Raw genomic sequence first — 19030 nt, 5'->3', positions numbered from 1 at the left:
CTGTTCTTCATAGATATCTGAAAAGCACAGCTAAAATATGTAAGTAAGTTCTCATGGAGCTAGGAAAGGCATAGAAGGAAAAGGGGAGACAAAAATAGGTTTAGTTCCTTGCATTTTTGAGGGTTAGTATGGTAGAGTCAAAAGATAACCAACCTTGAGTTAGGAGCAAGCCTGGATTGAAGCCCATATTTCATGGCACATTAGATATATGACCTTAGAGAAGACACAACCTCCTCCCTCTCTGCAACCCCCAATAGGGTGTTTCAGGTAGAGTTTCTTAATTATGTCTTTATATTCTCATTGCTAATCACAGTGGCTTAAATAGAGTAGGATGATTTAAGGCAATTACAGTGTCCAGTGAAAGGGATGTAAGAGTGCCACCATTCTCTGGCCTCATCAGATCACATCTGGATATAGTTTTCAGGTTCCAGGCAACACATTTTAGAAAGAAAATGTTCACTTACAATAGTAGCTAGAATTTATAGTGCTTTAAGGTTTGCAAAATGCTTATTATTTCTTTTGGTGCTTATAAAAATGTGAGATAGATGCTATTATTATTCTAATTTAAAAGAAGAGGAAACTGAGGCAAAAAGAATGATATGCTTAGATATTATACAAGTAGTAACTGTCTCATGTGGAATATGAACTAAGATATACCTGATTCTAACTCCAACTTTTTTATGTACTGACTAACCTACCTGCCTCCAAGGATAAGATATAATGTGTTTAGAGGAGTGAAGTTAATAATGCAAAAAGGAATGAGGCCATCCACGTGTGGATCCATTTAGGATCTCTAGCAGGGGTTTTTAATGTTTGTGCATGCCTGTACTCCTTTGGTAGTCTGGTGAAGCCTATGGACCCTTCTCAGAAAAATGTTTTGAAATATATAAAATAAAACACATAGGAATACAAAGGAAACCAATTACATTGAAATAATAGTTACAAAACTCTTAGAAAAAAAAAGAAAAAATATTTTCTTTTAAAAATTGTTATTGATATATTTTATTTTATATCACCTTCCTTTTTGAATATATCCTTACCCATTCCCAACAAGTTATCCTTTTTAATAAAGAAGAAAAGATGAAGAAAGAAATCAGCAAAACTAACTGGTGACTCTCAAAATATGCATAATGTTCCATGCCCACAGCCTCCTGCCTTTGCAAATAAGGGAAAGAAGATTCGTATTATTTTCAAGATGTACAGCCCAATCCAGACTATTGTAACAGGTAAAGGGAGAAGCACAAAAGGGGATTAATCAGCTACCGTCCAGCCAGACCTATTTTAAATACCATAAATATTGCCTCCTCTCCATGTTTTCAGGTTTTTTTTTAACAATATTTTATTGCTTTTAATATTCTTTTTTTCCTAAATTTTGAGTTCTGAATTTCCTCCCTATCTGCCAACCTCTCCCTTACCCACTGATAAAGCAGGCGGTATAATATGAATTATACATGTGAAATAACTCAGAACTTCTTTCAATATTAGCCACTTTTTAAAGCAAAAAAGTGAGAAAATTGTACATCAGTTTTTACTCTGAGCTCATTATTTCTCTCTGTGGAGGTGGATAGCATAAGTCCTTTGTTGTTGTCTTGGATCCTGTATGTACGTATGTATGCATATGTATATGTATGTGTGCATATATATATATATATATATAAACATACACACACACACACACACACACACACACACACATATATATATATATATATATATATATATATATAAAATTCTCTCTTTGTACCAATTCTGATGTGAGTGAGGTTCAAGCCTTGCCCTCCATCCTATCCCATTGTTCCCTCCACTGTATAAGGGGCAGTTTTCCTTACTAATTTTTTTGAAATATGATGTCTAGTCTCTTCTTTGATTGTGGTATTTAAGCACTCCAATAATTTTTAAATTCTCTTTCCTTGATCTATTTTCAAAGTTACTTGTTTTGTCTGATGTGATATTTTACATTTTCTTTTAATCTTTCATCCCATGATGTCCCATGGGATCATTAGCTTTTATTTGCCCATTTTTTTATTTCTAAGGAATTATTTTCTTCAGTGATATTTCATACCAATTTTTTCATTTGACCAATTCTGCTTTTTAAGGAGTTCTTTTCTTCAACAAATTTTTATACCTCTTTTTCCATTTGGCCAACTTTGTTTTTTAAGTTGTTATTTTCTCCAATACTTTTTGTGCCTCTTTTACCAAGCTGTTAATTCTTTTTTCATAATTTTCTTGAATCAATCTCATTTATTTCCCCAATTTTTCTTCCACCACTCTTATCTCTTTAACTCTTCCAGGAATTCTCATTGGCATTCCTTTCAATGAGCATTTTTCTTCAAGGCTTTTTTTTTTTGTAGCTATTTTCACATTGTATTCTTCTGAGTTAGTGTCTTGGTCTTCTCTGTTAACATGGTTTTCACGGTCAACTTTTGTTGTTGTTGTTTGCTCATTGTTCCAGCCCATTTCTTGACTTTGAACTTTATGTTAAACTTGGGCTTTGATTAACTGGGGCTGGGGAGGTACAGTCCCAAGCTTCAGGTTTTTTCTTCTGTTTTCAGAAATAGTTCTGGAGATCTGCAAATGTCATCCAGGGAGAGTAGTGGTTACTGCTTTCCTGGTCTATGCTCTGGTCTTTGTCCAGGAAGGGCCCCTGTTCCATTGCAGCCACAAGCTCTGGAACTCCTCTTGATCCTAGAACTAGGACCAGGTCCTATAGTCAAAATCATTATGATTCCTCTTCACCCTAGAACTGTGACCAGGGTCCCTGTTCTCTTGTGACAGACAACCAGCACTTCTCTTTGCCCTAGAAATGTGACTCAGAACTGTTTATGGACAATAGAGTTTCCAAATAGCCCTTGGTATATAGTGAACAGAAGGAGTTTAGGATGAGGAAACTGAGGGCTTTAAATGAGTAATGGAAGGTAATTGAGTGATGGCCTCAATATTTTAAGTTTAAGTCATCTTCTGAGAGGCTAGAAATAAGATCTTATAAGGAGAAGAGACTTGGACTAGCCATTGCAAAAAAAAAAAAGCTGTAATAGAAAATCAGTAAATATAGAGTTGTATAAAGATATAGAATTCTCCAAGGATAATGGCTAGGAAAAATGTAGAGAAGACAATAATAAGCAGGTGCCAAAGTCATGAGGAAAGGTTAACTAAGTATTAATTAAGAGGTCAGTAAATAACAGTAGTGAGAAAAGATACATATGTATGTATGTATGTATTCATGCAAGTATGTATGTTTATTATGTGTGGGTATATATGTAAATATGCACACACCACACACACACACACACACACACACACACACATATATATGTTGTCCCTAAAGTATCTTTGTGCAGTTTTAATTTCATATAACATCAGAATTATAAATGCTACAACTTTACCAAAATTTAAATTTAATTTATACCTATTTATTTTTATAAATTTTGAATAATACATTTTATACTTTAATTTTTACAGGACAGATACTATATCATTATGCATATAGTATGCGGATGTCACTTACTCATGCCAGTGGATTGGTTAGAGGAATTTATGCTGCCTGGCTACTTGGTCACCTGATGTGTGCCCATTAGACTTCTTTTTCTGGAGTCACATAAAACTCCTGGATGCATCAAATCCTCATTCTTCAGATGGTCTTAAGGCCAGGATTCCAAGTGCAAGCTTTTTTTTTTAGTCACTGAACAGCAACTGATGAAAGATTTTTAGAAAATTAAAAAAAATCTACTAGAATGATTTATAGCACAAGGTAGTGATTATATTGAATTTTTTCAAGAAATCAATCAATATAATTAAATATACATAAATAACCTTTAAATTGTTCTTCCTATATTGTAGCATTTATACTTTTGACTTCATTAAAGCTTAAAACAGCAATAAGACTTTTGGGAAGTGCTGTATAACTACACACAGGCATGCACCTCTCTCTCCCCTTTTCTTTCTCCCTCTCCCTGTCCCTTTTCCTTCTTCTCCTCCTTCCTCTCCCTCCTCCCCCTTTCTTTCTGTAACTGGAAAGCAATATTTATGAAGAAAAGACTGCTGAATAATTGTGGCAGATTTTAATCTTGTTGTTGGTATATCCATTATGTACTGTCCTCTTCTTCCCTATCAATGATTTGAGAGATTAAAAAAAGAATATATATATATATAGACAGGTTATTGAGTGTTGTGGAGGAAATTTTTCTTTCTTTACCACTTCATTTTCTGTTGACTATTTCATTTACAACACCAACATTTGGCATTCTCAGTAATACTTTGCATTTGTAATGTGATGTTTCTATAAAAGCTCACACCATTGCCTGCAGTTTTTCTTCTAGTGGAGGTGACACTGTGGATAGAGTGCAGGGTTTAGAGTCAAGAATACCTGAGTTAAAATCCAGCCTCAGAGACTATATGTGCCACCTGGGTAAGTCATTTAACCCTATTTTACCTCAGTTATTTAATCTATAAAATGAGCTGGAGAAGAAAATGGCAAACCATTCTACTATCTTTGCTAAGAAATTCCCAAATGGGGTCACAAAGAATTGGACATGACTGAAATGATGGAACAATAAAAAATATTTTCATAATAACTTTTCAGGTACATTACCTCTTATTGCCCTGCAGGATAATAATCATTCTTGTTCAATGATTATGAACATTTATTACAGTATAACCTGGGACTTTCACCCCTTTGGGATGTGTCCATGTGTGCCTTTTATAAGTCTGAGTAGAAAAGCTAACAAGGAATTCTATTGGATTAAATATTGTGCTTCTTTAGTGAAGCACCTGAAATGAGAAGCACAAGTGAAAACTTGTATTTTTAAAGACCAGATGTTCAATGAAGAGCTATACTCAAAGCTACATTACATTTCTATTAAATCTATATAATAAAAATTGCATGGGATATAAAGTTTATGTTTAGAATAGAATAGGATGAGCAGATTTAACAATATTTAAACTGTAATGCCAGCCACGATATTTATCCCAGTTCATTCTCTCTGGGGATCAGAGAATCTATGTCCTTCCATTTCCGCTAGTGATCATCCTATATCTATTCTGCCCTTTGTGGCTGAACTCCTTAAGAAGGTTGTCTATAGAATTCCCAAAGACTTATGATCGAAAATGCTGTCCAAATCCAGAGAAAGAATGATATCCAGAAAAAGAACTATGGAATTTGGATGCAGATCAAAGATTACTACGTTCATTCTCTCTCTCTCTTCTCTCTCTCTCTCTCTCTCTCTCTCTCTCTCTCTCTGTATTTTCATTTTCTTCTGATTCTTCTTTCACAGTACGACTAATGTGGAAATATGTTTTTTTTTGAAGTTGTCTATACAAGAGGTGCCTTCACTTACTCTCATCTCATTCTCTTCTTAATCTCTTTTAATCCAGCTTGCAAACTCATCATTCCATTGAAACTGGTCTCTTGGGGAGATGGTGAAGTGAAAAGGTAGTCGCTCTCACTCTCCCCTATCAACCTCTGAAAACCCAGAAAATATCACACCAGAAAAAATCCCTGGAACAGCTGAACTGGAAGAAAGATGGGGAGCAGCAGTGCAGCAGCCCAGCGAACGGGTCTCCCAGTACCTCAACAAGAAATAAGGAAGCAGCACTGCAGGTGGCTCCAGGCAGATAAGCACCCTGAAGCATTCATCTAGAATAAGCCAAAGAAAGCAACCTAAATTCTTCATAAAGCCCCAACCTTGCTGATTCCAGCCCAGCACCAGGTAAGCTGTCAGAACCCCAGGAAGAGATTGTGAAGCCCAGGTGGTTGAGAAGGCAAGCACCAACACCTGGACCTCTGGGTGCCTTGGTGAGGGCAGGGAAAACAGTGGAGGCCTGCTCAGTAAACCACCAGGTGCCTCAGCACTCTACTGCAAAGGAATCTCCCAGTGCATTAGCAGAAACAAGGAGGAGCAACAAGGGGCCCCAGGCAGATAAACACCCTGCAGCACCCATCTAAAAGAAGCTGAAGAAAGCTAAAGGAAAGGAAAAGCAGACAACCTAGAATCGCCTGAAAGTTCCAGCCCAACACGAGGTAAGCTGCCAGAAACCTACAGCCCCCAATTGCCAAAATAAGAGGCCCCAGAACACAAAGCCAGTGGCCAAGACCTAGGCTCCAACACAAGAAGCTTGGGTCAGTGCCCTCTGTTCCCCAGCAGGAGATCTCAGTCTCTTCAAAGGCCAGGGAATAAAGAAACACCATGAGTAAACAGAAAAGTATCATAGATTCATATTATGAGAAGAGTGAAGATCAAGACAGAAATTCTGAAGAGGACAACATTGTCAACAAACCCACATCTGCAACAACAAAAGGGAATATGAACTGGTCTGAAGCCCAAAAAGCCTTCTTAGAAGAGCTCAAGAAGGATTTTAATAGTCAAATGAAAGAGGTAAAGAGTCCTTCAAAAATACAATTGGCCAATTGGAAAAAAAATACACTGAAAAAACAAGTCCCTAAAAAACACAATTGGCCAATTGAAGAAGGAAGGACAAAAACTAACAGAAGAGTACACTGAAGAAAACAAGTCCCTAAAAAACACAATTGGCCAATTGAAGAAGGAAGTACAAAAACTAACAGAAGAGTACACTGAAGAAACAAGTCCCTAAAAAACACAATTGGCCATTGAAGAAGGGTACAAAAACTAACAGAAGAAAACAATCTGTTAAAAACTAGAATTGGACAAATGGAAACTAATGTCTCTATGAGAGAGCAAGAATCAGTCAAACAGAAACAAAAAAATGAAAAAATAGATGAAAATGTAAAATACCTCATCAGTAAAACAACAGACCTGGAAAATCCATTCAGGAGAGACAATTTAAAAATTATTGGACAACCTGAAAATCATGATGAAAAAGATTATCTTTCAGGAAATCATAAAGGAAAACTGCCCAGAAGTCCTAGAACCAGAAGGGAAAATAACCATAGAAAGAATCCACCGCACCACCTGAAAGAGATCCCAAATTGACAACGCCAAGGAATATAATAGCAAAATTCCAAAATTACCAGATGAAAGAGAAGGTGCTGCAAGCAGCCAGAAAGAAACAATTTAAATATCATGGAACCACAGTCAGGATTACACAGGACCTTGCAGCTTCTACATTAAAAGACGCAGGGCATGGAACATGATATTCCTAAGGCAAAGGAGCTTGGAATGCAGCCAAGGATCAATTACCCAGCAAAAATGAGCATCATTTTTCAAGGGAGGAGGTGGATATTCAAAAAATAGGAGACTTCCAAACTTTCCTGATAAAAAGACCAGAGCTCAACAAAAAATTTGATCTTCAAGTACAGGACTCAAGAAGGACTTAAAAAGGTAAATGGGACAGAAGATACAATATGTTGTTAATAAGGGGGGGGCTGTTTAAACCCCTACAAGGGAATATGAGACTTGCAACCCTTGAGAACTGTATTGTTATTACACCTTGTTAAAGGAGTATACATAAAGAGGGTGGATATTAGTTGACTTTGATGTAATGATAAAAAAAATCTAATCAAGTGGGTTAAATGGATCCAAATAAGTGGATCAATCTGATCTTAGAAAATGTACTGAGAAAGGAGGAGGCAGACAAGGGTAAATTACATTACAGGAAAAGACACAAAATCCTATTACAGTAGAAAGAAGGAGGGGGAGCATTGTTTGAACCTTACTCTCATCAGATTTGGCTCAAGAAGGGCATAATATAATCAGTTAGGTATAGAAATCTAACTTGCCCTATAGGCAGTAGGAGGGAAAAGGGGAAAGAAAAGGGAGGGGGGAAAGAAGGGAGGGAAGAAGCAGTAAGACTAAAGGGGAAGAAAAGGGAAAGGGATAATAAAAGGGGGGGGACTGAAGGACAGTGGTCAAAAGCAAAACACTAGTGAAGGGGGAAAGGAAAAAGGAGAAAGAAAAGCATAAATGGGGGGGAAAGGATGGAGAAAAAGACACAGATAGTAATCATAACTGTGAATGTGAATGGGATGAACTCTCCCATAAAATGGAAATGGATTGCAGAATGGATTAAAAACCATAATCCTACAATATGTTGTTTACAGGAAACACATTTGAAAAAGAGTGACACATACAGGGTAAAGGTAAAAGGCTGGAGCAGAATATATTATGTGTCAGCTGAAGTGAAAAAAGCAGGGGTAGCAATCCTGATCTCAGACAAAGCAAAAGCAAAAATAGATCTAATCAAAAGAGATAAGGAAGGAAACTACATCCTGCTAAAAGGCACCATAGACAATGAAGTAATATCATTACTAAACATATATGCACCAAATGGTATAGCATCCAAATTCTTACAGGAGAAGTTCAGGGAGTTACAGGAAGAAATAGACAGCAAAACTATACTAGTGGGGACCTGAACCTCCCCTCTGCACTAGATAAGTCTAACCACAAAATAAACAAGAAAGAAGTTAAGGAGGTGAATAGAACATTAGAAAAGTTAGGTATGATAGACCTCTGGAGAAAACTGAATGGGGATAGAAAGGAATATACTTTTTTCTGCAGTACATGGCACATACACAAAAACTGACCATGTACTAGGGCATAAAAACCTCACAATCCAATGCAGAAAGGCAGAAATATTAAATGCATCCTTTTCAGATCATGATGCAATAAAAATTATATGTAATAAAGGGCCATGGAAAGATAGACTAAAAAATAATTGGAAACTATAATCTATCCTAAAAAATGATTGGGTCAAAAACAAATCATAGAAACATCAATAATTTCATTCAAGAATGACAATATATGAGACATACCAAAAACTTATGGGATGCAGTAAGCAGTTCTTAGGGGAAGTTTTATATCTCAATGCTTACATAAATAAAATAGAAAAGAGGAGATTAATGAATTGGGCATACAACTAAAAAACTAGAAAAAGAACAATTAAAAATCCTCAACTAAACACTAAATTAGAAATATTGAAACCAAAGGAAAAATTAATAAAATTGAAATTAAGAAACTATTGAACTAATAAATAAAACTAAGAGCTGGTTTTATGAAAAAACAATAAAATAGATAACCTTTGGTTAATTTAATTAAAAAAAAGAAGAACAAATTACTAGTATCAAGAATGAAAAGGGCAAGCTACCACCAAGGAAGAGGAAATTAAAACAATAATTAGGAATTATTTTGCCCAACTATATGCCAACAAATTTGACAATCTTAGTGAAATGGATACATATTTACAAAATATAAATTGCCCAGATTAACGAAGAGGAAGTAAAATACTTAAATAACCCATCTCAGAAAAAGAAATTGAACAAGCCATTGATGAACTCCTAGGAAAAATCTCCAGGGCCAGATGGATTTACATGCGAATTCTATCAAACATTTAAAGAAACAATTAATTCCAATACTATAGACTATTTGGGAAATAGGTGAAGAAGGAGTCTTACCAAATTCTTTTATATATAAATATGGTGTTGATACCTAAACCAGGAAGAGTCAAAATAGAGAAAGAAAATTATAGACCAATTTCTCTAATGAATATAGATGCAAAAATTTTAAACAAAATATAGCAAATAGATTACAGCAACTTATCACAAGAATAATACACTATGACCAGGTAGGATTTATACCAGGAATGCAGGGTTGGTTCAATATTAGGAAAACTATCAGCATAATTGAGCATATCAACACCAAAACCAACAGAAACCACATGATCATCTCAATAGATGCAGAAAAAGCTTTTGATAAAATACACACCCATTCCTATTAAAAACACTAGAAAGCATAGGTATAAATGGAGTCTTCCTTAAAATAATAAATAGCATATATCTAAAACCTTCAGCAAGCATTATATGTAATGGGGACAGGCTAGAAGCATTTCCAATAAGATCGGGGTGAAACAAGGATGTCCATTATCACCACTGTTATTCAATATTGTACTGGAAACCTTAGCTTTAGCAATAAGAGAAGAAAAAAAATTGAAGGCATTAGAATAGGCAAAGAAGAAACAAAGCTATCACTCTTTGCAGATGACATGATGATATACTTAGAGAATCCTAGAGAATCAAGTAAAAAACTACTTGAAATAATAAACAACTTTAGCAAAGTTGCAGGCTATAAAATAAACCCACATAAATCATCAGCATTTCTATATATTACCAACAAAGCCCAACAGCAAGAGATAGAAAGAGAAATCCCATTTAAACTTACTGTAGACATTATAAAATATTTAGGAGTCTACCTCCCAAACAAACCCAGGAACTCTATGAACACAATTACAAAACACTTTTCACACAAATAAAATCAGATCTAAATAATTGGAAAAACATCAGTTGCTCATGGGTAGGCCGAGCTAATATAATAAAAATGACAATCCTACCTAAGCTAATTTACTTATTCAGTGCCATACCAATCAAACTACCAAAATTATTTTATAGAGTTAGAAAAAATAATAACAAGATTCATTTGGAAAAAAAAAGGTCCAGAATATCAAAGGAACTAATGAAAAGAAATGCAGGGGAAGGTGGCATAGCAATTTCAGATCTTAAATTGTATTATAATGCAGCAATCATCAAAACTGCTTGGTACTGGCTAAGAAATAGGGAGGTGGATCAGTGGAATAGGTTAAATATGCAAGACACAGTAGTCAATGACTATAGAAATCTATTATTTGATAAACCCAAACACCCCAGCTTCTGGGATAAGAACCCACTCTTTGAAAAAGCTGCTGGGAAAACTGGAAAAGAGTATGGCAGAAACTAGGCATAGACCCAAATCTCACACCATATACCAAAATAAAGTCAAAATGGGTTCATGACTTAGATATAAAGGCTGATACTATAAGTAAACTGGGAGAACAAGGAATAGTTTACCTATCAGATCTATGGAGAACAGAAGAATTTATGACCAAACAGGAGATAGAGAACATTATGAAAAGCAAAATGGATAATTTTGATTACAAAGCCAATGCAACTAAGATTAAAAGTAAGGTAGAAAATTGGGAAAGAATTTTTACAACCAGTGTCTCTGATAAGGATCCCATTTCTAAAACATATAGAGAATTAAGACAAATTTATAAGAATACAAGCCATTCCCCAACTGATAAATGGTCAAAGGATATGAACAGACAGTTCTCAGATGAAGAAATTAAAGCCATCTATAGTCATATGAAAAAATGCTCTAAATTGTTATTGATTAGAGAAATGCAAATCAAAACAACTCTGAGGTACCACATCACACCTATCAGATTGGCCAACATGACAAAACAGGAAAATGATAAATGTTGGAGAAGATGTGAGAAAATTGGAACACTAATACATCCAACCATTTTGGAGAACAATTTGGAACTATGCACAAAGGGCTAGAAAAATGTGCATACCCTTTGACCTGGCAATAGCACTTCTAGGGCTATATCCTAAAGAGATCATACAAATGGGAAAAGGACCCACCTGTACAAAAATATTCATAGAAGCTCTTTTTGTAGTGGCAAAGAATTGGAAATTGAGAGGATGCCCATCAATTGGGGAATGGCTGAGCAAGTTGTGGTATATGAATATAATGGAATACTATTGTGCTATAAGAAATGATGAACAGGCTGACTTCAGAAAAACCTGGAAACACTTATATGGTCTGATGCTGAGTGAAGTGAGCAGAACCAAGAGGACTTTGTTCACAATAACAGCCACATTATGCAATGACTAAGATTGTTAAACTGAACCCTTCTCAGCATTACAAGATCTAAGACATCTCCAGAGGCCTTGTGATGGAAAATGCTGTCCACATCCAAAGAAAGAACTATGGAAGCTGAATCGTTATTATATATTTTTACCTGCTGATAAGTATTGTTTCATCTTTCTGATGGTTAAATGTATTGGTTTTATTTTTTACTTACAACTTCACTAATGTGAAAATATGTTTAATAGGAATGTAAATGCAAAGCCTATATCAGATTGCGTGGTGTCTTGGGGGGGGAGAATGGGGAGAAAAATTTTCGCTTCAAAAGAATATGGAAGTGATTGTTGATAAATGAAAATAAATTAATGCAATTTTTAAAAAGGGGAAAAAAAGAAACTGGTCTCTCCAAAATTATCAATAATCTCTTAGTTGCCAAATCCAGTGACTTTTTTTCCTTCACTCCTCATTCTCCTTGACATCTCTGCAGCCTTTGACACCACTGATCAACCTATTCTCCTTGGTATTCTTTTATTTAGGTTTTTGGGATAACACTCTCTTGGTTCTCCTACCTGTCAGACTGCTTTTTCTCCATCTCCTTTATTGAATCCTCATCTGGGTCACATTCACTCACCATAGGTTTCCCTCTTCTCCCTCTATACTTCTTTACTTGTGATCTCATCACTTCATGTGGATTTAATTATCATCTCTATGTTAATGATTCTCAAATCTGTCTTGTCCTAAGCTCTGGCTGCTCTGGGATAGTTCTGGGAAGGCAAAGCTCAGGATTCTTGTCCACTGATGCTTTATGATGAGAAGAACTGAACTGCCTTCTGGATTCCTGGTTCTTCTCTGAAATCCTTGAACCTGTTGGGCTGGGGCTGAGACTGATGCCCCTGGATCCTGAGCAGAGTGTGTATGTGTGTGTGTATGTATGTCTGTCTATATGCTTGCGTCCCCTTGTCCAAGGCCTCACCTGTCCTATGTGTCTATTAGACTCATCTTGCTTTCCTGCTTCTTGCTGCCCCACTCAATCCAAATACCATCTCCCCCATTGTGCTCTCCCTTCATTACCCCTCCTGAGTCTATTGGGCCTTCTCTCTTCTCTGCTCAAGTGTTATCTCTCCTTTCTAGCCTCCTGGGTCCTCAGATATCTCTTCTTTAAAAAGAGAGGGTGATGGTCTCAAAGTTGCTTTATACCTTGGACAGAGGCTTTTACACCTTGGGAGAAGATGGAGGGAGGCTCCCACCTGGCCTGGCATGGCCCAGGAAAGCCTGTAGAAAACAGTATTTACCACAAGGACTAATTAATATGTAGAAATAATTATTTTTTTTAATCTTGTCTTAACCTCTCTGCTGACTTCCAGTCTTGCGTTTTTAAATGCCTCTCACTCATCTTGAAGTTGATGTCCAGGAGACGTATTAAATTCAACATGTCCAAAACTGAACTCCTTGTCTTTTGCTCTAAACCCTCACTTTTCAAAATTTCCTTATTACTGACAATGACACCAATCCTCTCAGTCACCCTGTCTCACACTTTAAACATTATCCTCAACTTCTCACTATCTCTCGCTCCCCATATCCAAACTATTGCCAAGACCTATCAATTTCACTTTTTCAATATCTTTTCTCTCCTCTGATAGTTGCCACCATAATTGAGGCTCTCATCACCTCATATTTGGACCATTGCCATAGCCTGCAAATGTCTCTGCCTGCCACAAGTTTCTCTCCATTCCCATCCATTCTCCATTAATCCATCAAAGTGATTTCCCTAAAGCACAAGCTCTAACCTTTCACCACCTGCTCAGTAACCTCCAGGGGCTGCTTGTTATCTTTAGCATCAAATATAAAGTTATGTTTGGTGTTTTCTTCCCCCTAACTCCCTTCCACTTTCTATTCAGACCAGTAACACTGGCCTCCTTGGTCTCCTAGGAGGAGACACTCTCTATGTCAGTTCAAGACATTTTATCTAGCTATCCTCCATGCCTAGAATTTTCTCCTTCCTCACCTTTGTCTTCTGGCTTCCTTGGCTTCCTTCAAGTTCCAATTAAAATCTTACCTTCTGTAAGACTTCTTCCCTCTTAATTCTAATACCTTCTTTCTCTTAAGTATTTCTTATTATCCTATATTTTTGTACGTATTTGTTGCTTATTTTCTGCCCCTATTAGATTGTGTGCTCTGTGAGGGAAAGGATAGTCTTTTGCCTTTTATGTATCCCCAGCACTTATTACAGTGCCTGGGACATAGCCCTAGCTGACCATAAAGAAGTCTGTAATTTATTTCACCAACAGTCTGAATGATAATATGAAAAACAACAGGTGCAACAATAGTGTCATATTTTGAAGAAATATACCTCTGGTAAAGCAGTTAAAAAATCGAACCGTACAAATACATATTTCTGTTTCCCACAGATGGTAATTAAATGATATGGCTTATCCTGGGCAATAAGAATATTCATATACGTATCACATATCTCACAATGAAAAGAGATTTGTGAAATCCATTCAGGAATCTTCTCCATAAAATCCACTAAAATTTTAGATCTAGTCTGTACACACTTCCTCTCAAGTCCATGAACTCTACTTTTATGTAGTTTTAATTCTTTATTTTTTTCCTTACAGTCTCCATATGCTTCTCTACAACTTCCACTCAATACTCTCAATTTTTCCATCTAGTCCAAGCAGAACAAGTCCAAAACTTCTTTTAGGGATCTTACAAATATTTGAATATAGTTATCATGTCTCTCCTGGATCCTTTAGAAGCTAAAAATACTTACTTTTTCCAACAATTCTCAAAAGGTGCAGTCTTTTGTGTGGGCATCCCCTTGGTCTCTCTCTCAATCTAGAATTGAATACAAGTCTGTGATGGAAGTGAGTATATAAAAATGGATGTCTCTCTCTTTCTGGACTCTATGCCTCTCTTAATGTCACCTAGGATAATTTTGAATATTTGGCTTTCATGTTCTCCTATATTACCGACATACACACATTTTTGTGTGTATATAGAAATATATATATGTATATACACACACATACACACACACACACATGTGTGTGTATGTGTGTGTGTATTTCAATTCTACCTAGTTCTGCCACTACTCACACATGTACTTGGGCACAAATGATAGTGCCAGAAGGAATCCAGAGAATATTTTGAAAGGCTCTGTTACCATGGGGAACAAATTTCTGGAGACATGAGAGATATTTTCATTACTGCTACTAATTGAAGACAAGGATTGCAGAAGACAAAATCAGATTTAGAAATGAACAGCTGTATAATGGAAATTAGGAAATGGTATTGGAATAAATTTTTATTTATTCTTAAAAACATTCTTAAATGTTTTTTAACATTTAATCATTCTTGAAACATAGAAATGACCATAACTAGTTGTCATGGTTCATCCTTTTTACTTGAAGAGGACCAAAATATATCATGATGTTGGGGTCAAAGTACAATGTATTCACCTCTGGTTTATCAGTCTGCAGAACTCAGAAGATTCTTACCACAGGTCAGGCACAAATAATCCATTTGAGCATTTTGGGATGGAGATGTTTATAGATTTGTGCATCTCACATTTCCTTTCTACTGCTGTGATACTTATTTGCTCATAGAGTAAAGATCCTTCTACTGTAATGTGGTACAACTATCTAGGATTTGTAAGTCTACATTTGTATAGGATTTTGCAAAGCTAACTTTTAAAAAGCTCTTTTAAACCAACAAAGGGAGAAGGATAAATGTACCTATATGTACATATATGGACACATGCATATACATGTACAAGTCTACAGATGATTTTTCTAGATGTGTATATATCCATATGTATGTATATATGAAAATACATGTATGTATATTTATGCACACACATATCTACATATGTATAGTCACAAACATAGATTACATAATGGGTAACTACAATGTAGGGAAAATGTTAGCCATATAGGCTAGTGTTTTATATAAAGGGATCAGGAATAAAATGAATGCCCTCATATATCCAATCATTGATGTGCGAATTATAGAAAACATGCAAGAAGAAACAATTATCCCGAGTCAAGTAATCAAATTTCACCTCATTTGTATCATAGATCCTAGATTTAGAGTTTAATAAATAATATATATCTTATATGATATATAAATAATAAATAATATTAATAATAGCTGCAATGTATATAGTGCTTTAAATTTTGTAATGTAACTTACCTCTGTTAACTCATTTGATCATCAAAACAATGTTGTAAGGGAGGTGTTCTTATTATTTGTATTTTACAGATGAGAAAACTGGTACTGTAGAGTTTAAGTTCCTTGCCCAGGATCATATAACTAATAAGTGTCTGAAATAGGATTTGAACTGAGAGCTTCTTCATTCCAAGTCTTGTGCTGTATCTTTTGCACCATCTATCTGGAAGCTATCTCACAGACCACATAGTCCCCATGGTCACATAAGCAGTAAGTGACAGAGCCAGAATTTGAACCCAGATCCCCAGACTTTGAATCTAGCACCATTTGCTGAATACTTTGATGCCTATATAAACCATGATTACAATCATTCTGAAAGCCTACCCTCATTCAAAAGTAGTATGTGTGTGCATGTATTGAGACTATTGTATATTATGAATTGTAGTGTTTTTACTGTACATACAAAGTTTTCTGCTCTTACAGAAATATAATATTTTCGTTTTAGAAAATACAGATTGTTATTATTTCCTACCATCATTCCTCAGCATGTAAGTATCAAATTAGTATATCTTTGGATTGTGTTGTGTTAGAATGTTTGATTTAAAAAATTGCTGTTGTGTCCTTATTTTAGAGAAACATAAATGTTTAATTGAAGTAAGACAAAAGCCTTTTAATAATATTTCTCCATCCTAAGTGTAAACATCAGTTTTTTAAATTAAGCACAAACAAATGTAACTTCATATGTAGCAATTTTTGAGAAATTATTAACAATATGTATTCATATTTAGGGCGCAAGTATTTTTCGGTTATGGATAAGTGGCTAAATTTAGATAGAAGTGGTGAAAATGCTGATGACAATGCAGCAGAGTCTTGGCTACTAGGCTGTAGTACACCTAAACTGACAAGAAAAAGGCAATATGTTGAATCATTTTTGAAATATGGATTTGCTCCTAATAATGATGATGATATGGAAAAACCTCTTTGCTTAATTTATAATGATGTCTTGGCCACAGCAAGCTTGAACTAGCCAAACTACAATGACATCTTAAACTGCAAGCATGCAACATACTGCAATAGACCCAAAAAAAAATTTTGAACTTTTAAAATCTTCAAATAAAGAAAAACGTCTTAAGAAATGTCTCTGTCAACAAAAAGTATTTACTTGCGTCTTACAAAGCTTCTTATTTAATTGTAAAAACTCAAAATACTTTACATGATAGGAGAAGAACTTGTATTACCTACAGCTATTAAAAAGTCAGAAATTATTCATGGGAAAAGCATGGGGATGAAATTCATAAAATTCCTTTCTCAAATGATACTGTTTCCAAGAGAATTCATGAAATTAGTGACAATACTTCCAGGAGCTTATTTCCAGGCTTAAGGGCAGCCAAAGGTTTTCAATTCAGTTACTGATATTTCTTTTTTTATTTTTATTTTTATTTATATTACCCCCATGCCAGAATGCTTTCCTTCCCCAACTCCAACTCCTGACCTCACCAGCGTCCTTTAAGTCCCAACTAAAATTCTACCTCCTACAGGAAGACTCCCCCCTTCCCTGTGTTAATTACTTCCTGTTTATCTTGTATATAGTTTTTTTATATGTATTTATTTGCATGTTGTCTCCTCCATTTGATTGTAAGCTCCTTGAGAGGAGGAACTGTCTTTTGCTTCTTTGTATCCCGGACACTTAGCACGGTCCTTGACACACAGTAGGCACTTAATAAATGTTTAATGAATTTATAAATATTACATCTCATTTTAGTCTTACAATAACCTTTGGGAAGCAGATATTATTATTCCCACTTTACAAATGAGAAAACTGAGGCAGACAATGATTAAATGACTGGCCTAAGTGTTGAGGTCTAGGGGTGTTGGGAATGCCAAAATTCAAGGTCAAAAGACTCAGGTCCTGCTTGAAATGAATTCAACTCAAGTCTTCTTTCAGTCAGAGACGACGTTTATTGTTTTGCCAATAGAGGGCCCAGACCAGACCCTTAAGGAGGTAACAAGGGGGGGGGGTCTAGATGGAATGAAGGAGTGGTGATCTAGAGTGGGGCCAGGTGCAGATAATGAGGGCCACAATGAAAAAGGGCAGTTGAAAGGGTTAACTGGAAAGGGCTGGGTGCCCCTGCAGACACCAGGGACCTGGGCCTCCTAGGAAAGTCCAGGGCTTTGCAATTCCAAATTATTTTACACAGAGAATCACCATCTTATCATCAACATGTTAAAACTACAACTTTAAAATAGCAGACTTACCCAAGTTCAGAGGCTGCCTGGCTTTTTACCTCACGCTTCTTTGATAAGAACACTTTCTTTTCTCCCTACAGCTGCTTGGGGCAGGAAGGGGGGGGAGGGTGAGCAGGATGTGCAGTACCTGGGTGATACATCCAGCCTTTCTGGGTTGTTCCAGGGCCCAAGGCCATTGCTGCCCCTCCCCACTTCTTCCTTTCACCAGGTGAGGGAGGGTGAATTAGAAGGTGGTGGGGAAAGAGTGAAACTCTCTTCTCCTAGACTGATCTGGGATGAGAGGGGTTAACAGAAAAACCCTCATGGGCAGCTAGGTGGTGCAGTGGATAGAGCACCAGCCCTGAAGTCAGGAAGACCTAAGTTCAAATCCAACCTTGGACCAAACACTCGACACTTACAACCTGTGTGACCCTGGAAGAGTCACTTAACCACAATTGCCTAAAAATTTTAAAAAAAGGAAAGAAAAAAACAAAACCGTAAAAAAAAAACCCTAGTACTTTTTGTGATCCCCACACTGAGATACCCTCTTGATTCAAGGGAAGGGAGTGCAGGAAGGGAGTGACCTGGGTTGTAAGGAGGTGTTTCAAAACTCCTTGATGATCGATGACAAAACCTCCAGAATCTGTGAAGATGTTTTTAGCTGCTCTAGAAGAATCTTAAAATTTTTTTTTTGAAACTTTTTCAATTTATCTTGGTCCTCTAGATCATAGAGGCCAGGCACAAAGCTTTTCTTTTCAAGGTGTTGGAGACTGAGATTTTTCCAGTTCTTACCTAGAGGCAAATCTTGGGGAAGTCTTGCTGAGTCTGGCTGCAAGGATTCAGTGGCCTTGAGTTTGGGAAAAAAGAGGGATCCTGCTGGCATGGGCATGGGGCCTGGGAGTCCCTCCACCAAGGAGAATCCAGGGGTGTAAATGGAAGGTAGTAAGCCTCAAAAAACAAATACAAAAAAACACCTGCAGTTTTCCCAATTCCCTAGTGTCCAAGGGAATTGAGAGAATTGACAGATTAGGGCATATGCTTTG

The sequence above is a fragment of the Phascolarctos cinereus genome, unplaced genomic scaffold (genome assembly GCF_003287225.1).
Source record: "Phascolarctos cinereus isolate Bilbo 61053 unplaced genomic scaffold, phaCin_HiC Scaffold_4;HRSCAF=312, whole genome shotgun sequence".
Taxonomy (NCBI): domain Eukaryota; kingdom Metazoa; phylum Chordata; class Mammalia; order Diprotodontia; family Phascolarctidae; genus Phascolarctos; species Phascolarctos cinereus.
This window is presented reverse-complemented; position numbering follows the sequence as displayed.